The following is a 5,210-nucleotide window of genomic DNA, read 5'->3' as shown; positions in this document are numbered from 1 at the left end:
CATTGTGTAGTACTTTCTTCTAACTAGATCCCACTGATGCTGGTAATAATATTTCTTGCCTTGTTATCTGCTTGGTCTGATGTGATAAGACCCATTCCTTATCTTTAGTAATTTTTCTTTTTGTGTCTTGACATAGAAAGCATATCTTTTCTAGGCAGCAGATAATTATTAAAGATTCAGCCAAATAAGATTTGATGTTTGGTTGGTGTCGCCTTGCACACCTGGAGCTGTTTGCTGCCATGCCTCCTGCAGTCTCACTCTGCTTATAAGCAATTTTGTTTTTTTTTTTTTAATTTTATAAGCAATTTTGAATTAGAAGACTCATTCATAGAACTCCAGGTGCTTTTCTACACAGCTCCCTTTTCTGGTACCTTTCCCATCTATTGTAGTTGCCCAAGTTATCCTTAACTCTGATTTTAGTTTTGCCATCCCACAAAACTTGCTGCTTGCCCTCTCCATTTCCTTGTAACACAGTTTAGAATATGCTCCAAGGCAGTAAGCCAGAATATTAGAATCACATGGTTTCCCTTTCTTTTAAGCACACAGTGATCAAAATCCTGAATTGTGTGTTGTTCAATGCTCTGGCTATTTGGAGAAGGATACACGGTGTAATACCAATTACTTGGTCAGGGCCAAAACTCTAGTGAGATTTGAATTTCAACAATTAAATTACTTTTGGAAATTCTAATAAGCATGTTTGGTCTCTGTAATTATGTATCCATTTTTGCAAATTCATGGCTTAACATACAGCTCCATGGTTTATATTTAGTTCCAACTTCCACGTTCTTAGGGTCCGCATCATTGTAGCTGCCCTTCTCTGGTTTTGTTAGTCATTAAAATGTTATGTTTGGGGCAAGGGACATAGCTCCGTGGTAGAGAGGTTGTCTAGGATGTGTGAGACCCTGGGTTTGATCCCTAGTACTGCACAAAGAAAGGGAGGGTGAGGTTATGCTTGACTATCATAGATGATTTCTTTTGATTCTGCTGTCCTTGTGTGTGCACGTGTACACACACCTCAGAACCCTTCAAGATCTCATTAAAGACTTTTACTCAACAGCCAAGCATCAATGGCCCACTCCACTGATCTCCTGATCTCAGGAGGCTGAGATTAGAGGATCACGGTTTGAAGTCAGCCCAAGCAACAAAGCCCATGAGACTGATCCAAGCACCAAACCAAACGAAACCAAATAAAAAACCTCCAAATGGAAAGTGGAGCATGATTCAAGTGGTGGAGTTCTATTCTTGAGGAAAAAAAAAAAAAAAAGCCCGGGGAAGTGGCGCTGTGGCTCAAGGGGTAGGGCAGTAACCTTGAGCTGAAGTGCCCAGAGACAACACCCAGGCCCAGAGTTCAAGTCCCACAACTGACCCCCCGCAAAAATAAAGCCAGGGACAGACCCCAGACCCTGGGTTCAAGATCCAGGACTGGTACAAAAAAAAGGATTTTAACTGAAAAGATGAATCTCATTAAGCTTTTAAAGCTCATTGTCGCCCATACTCTTAGTACTCTTAGTTTAAAACCAAAGCCTGCAGGCTACCTACCTCTGTAACTACTGTAAACTGTATTGTTTGCCCTGCCACCCTACTCCCTATCGGGGTATTTTCGTAAACCCAATTCAGGCCTCAAGTTCCAAGTTCCCTAGTTTCCACACATGGCCACTTTAAGTTCAGCTTTTGTTTTGTTGTTTTTGATTTTTTTTTTAAATTACTCACCCATTTTATTTTCTGAAAGGAAAATTCTTTAGAGACTAGTGTTTGTCATATTTGGGGACCTCATTATTATGGAGCAGAAATGAAAATCAGTTTCTAAATACCTCAAGTATCTGGGAGAAAAAGCACAAATATTAATTTTCATAATCAAGTAACAAACATAAAGGGCAACAAGTACCTTTATCTAAATAGCTACCTGAATAAATATCTTTATCTAAATAACATATTTGTTTAATGGGTAATACATCAATCAATAAGAGAAACTGCTAGTATAATTTATTTAGTATTATCTTGTTGCTTCATTTCTTATTCTAAACACTAACAAAAGGGTATTTTCCATGGACTGGATCTTTGTTAATTTTGGAAAAAAAATTTAATTGACAAAATGAGTGTTGACATTTGGCTATGCTTTAATAGGCTGAACACCTAGCAAATCCTATTCCTTTATTTGTTCATTTTGCAATACATCTTGACATCACCTTCTTCTCTTTCTTAGATTTGCTTACTTAGCAGGCACAATGCAGTTCTGATGTGCAATCTGATTTCAAAAGAATCTTTGAGACAGCTAATCTTCTGTACACTCACTGTAATTAAATATTATAGCACAAACGGTACATGAGATACTCACTTTCTTGAGAACCTCTTAGCACCAAAGAGCAATGACATAAAAAAGTATAGATTTTCAGGGTGCTTTTCTGTAGTTTTCAGCTTGAACTTTTAACTCTTATAATACCTACAGCTTGCTAAGGCAATATATGGCACAGGGTGGAAATTTATTGTCTTTCATTCTGTCGTAACTCTCATTTTACCTCAGCTTAAAACCTAGCAGCAGACTAATCTGCTTACCTATAAGCTAGCTGATTCATCTTGCATGCTTCGAGCTACTTGCTTGAAGTATGCAGATAGGAACTGCCATACTAAATTAGATTAATAACCAAGTTCAGCTGTCTCAGGGTAAATATGAACAGCATATGTTCTGCATAGAACATGGTTGACAATTTTGGCACTTTTAGTCCAGTAACCAACTTCTACCTACTTTTACTTTATTCCTTTCTCAGAGCTACTAAGTTTAACCTACATAGTCGTTTCATAAAGTCACATTTGTCATTTTACTGCTTTTTGTTCTTAGAGCTATCTCTTTCAACTTGAAGAAGTAATGTAACTCTAGATTTGGTGACAAATCCATCCAATTTATGAGCTTTATGTTTATTATCACCTTTATTAAACTGAAATCCCAAGTTTAAAGAAATGTGCTTTTTTTCTTGAAAAAAAAGTAAACTTCAGGCTAAAAACATTCAAACAGTTCAATAACGAATCATTAAATATAACTAAGGTCCCTTCCTTCAAGGCAACCGCACTTGAATTCCTTTGGCTACTTTCCTGTACATTTTAAATTCTATGTTTTGAACAGATGTTTATTTTCCTCTTCATTGAAACAGTACTAAAAAGAGAGCAAAAAGGACTTTTATTTTTAGGTAAATCTTTCTTTTCCAGAGCAAGAAGTTTAAGCACAAGGACAGACTTTTTTATTCTTACCAACAGATAATTAAATAAAACCAAACAGAACTTAAAATACTGACAACAGGGCTGGGAGTGTGGCAGAATGCTCACCTAGCATGCATGAAGCTCTGGATTTGATACCTCAGTACCACATACATAGAAAAAGGTGGAAGTGGCACTGTAGCTTGTGGCAGAGCACTACTAACCTTGAGCAAAAAAAGTGTCCAAGGACAGTGCCCTGTCCCTGAGTTCAAGATCCATTATTGGCAAAAAGATAACAGAGTAATTTCCTGAATGAGGAAAACTCCCACTGAAGACTTCCCCAAAGCTTAAGAAGTAAAGGGCTCTGGAATGCCTGAAAATTACAGTGCATGCAGCTTGTACTGAAATTCAGTTGATGAGCTCACACTTACATTTCAGGTCCCACCTGAAGCTACCGCCTTTCCTCTCCCATACTCACAGAGGGCAGAGCACAGAGGCAAAGAGCTCAAGATCTCTTTTCTAAACAGAATAGGAGCCAACCTTTGAAAAATTCAGCAGGCAAGCAAGCCAATGTTTCTATGGAACAAAATTGGGGAGGGGGTTAGAAAAAGAAAAGAAATAATGATTTTAAAGTAAGGTTTTAGCTCTTGTTGACTTGTAAAAAATAGATACATAGACCTTTAACAAAATCAAAGTATTGTTCTATGCAGTGAAGGAAGGTTCTCAACATGAGCATTAGAAGAACACACTTTTTTGTGTCGCTTTTTATTAAAGAATTTATTAACATTGATTTTTACATCATATTTCAAATGATGTATTTAACAAACAAGTATTCAAGAAGAGAATCTCTATATACAATCACTGGCACTTAGATTTTAGAACATAATTAAAATTAGGCCGAGGATTTGTATGTCATAGATACATATTAATCTATGTAACAAAACATTATGTCTATAGAGTCATACATTTTTATGTCTATGTAGTTGTGTTTATATTTCCAATACCATGTCCATAGCATTGAGTACGCAAATATTGAGTCATCGCTCTTGTACTGTTTGGATCTCATAACCACATATTAAGGATACCATGTGCCTTTTGTTCTTTTGGTCTTAACTTGTCTCACTCAACATGATTTGCTCTAGTTCATCCACTTCCCTGCAAATGCCATTATTTTTTCATATATTTTTTATTGTAATTAATAGAAGGGTTACATGATATTTGCCAGATAGATGGTGCATTAATTCCCATACATTGATACCCTTTCACATGTCTTGGTCCCCATTTCCCTCCCCCCAACCCCACCTCTCATCTTGTTCCCCCCTTCCCTATCCAATTTCAAATAACCAAATACAAATATATCCGATATATCAGGTAACAAAGTGAGATACTGTAACAATATGAGATAACCAAGGGACAGCAAAAGAGATGAGAGATAATATAGTACCTTAAGGACAACAATCATTTGTTATATGGCTTATGTTTCTATATCCTAGAGATCCTTTCATTTAGCTTCATACTATATGGCCTTATGTATCTAGGTTTTGCTCTATTGCAAATCTCTGCTAGTAGAGCCCAAGGTTTCTACTGATTATGACAAATGGGGGAAACCATTGAGCCTAAGTTCCTTTGAGTCTGGCTTACTTCACTTAATATGATCTTTTCTAAGTCTTTCCATTTCCTAACAAATGGGGTGATGTCGTTCTTTCTGACAGCAGCATAGAATTCCATTGTGTACAAATACCACAGTTTGTTGATCCACTCATCAACTGAGGGACATCTAGGTTGGTTCCATATCTTTGCTATGGTGAATAATGCTCCAATGAACACTGTTGTGCTTGTGGATTTAGTATGTCCTAGATTCTGGATAGCTGGGTAAATGCCAAGTAGTGGAATTGCTGGGTCATAGGGGAGTTCTATGTTTAGCCTTTTGAGGCACTGCCATACTGCTTTCCATAGTGGTTGAATGAGTTTGCACTCCCACCAACAGTGTAGTAGTGATCCCTCCTGGCCGCATCCCCTCC

The sequence above is a fragment of the Megascapheus bottae genome, chromosome 20, assembly GCF_031878675.1.
Source record: "Megascapheus bottae isolate mThoBot1 chromosome 20, mThoBot2.hap1, whole genome shotgun sequence".
Lineage (NCBI taxonomy): Eukaryota > Metazoa > Chordata > Mammalia > Rodentia > Geomyidae > Megascapheus > Megascapheus bottae.
The sequence above is the reverse complement of the archived record's forward strand: the minus strand, read 5'-3'. Positions refer to the sequence as shown.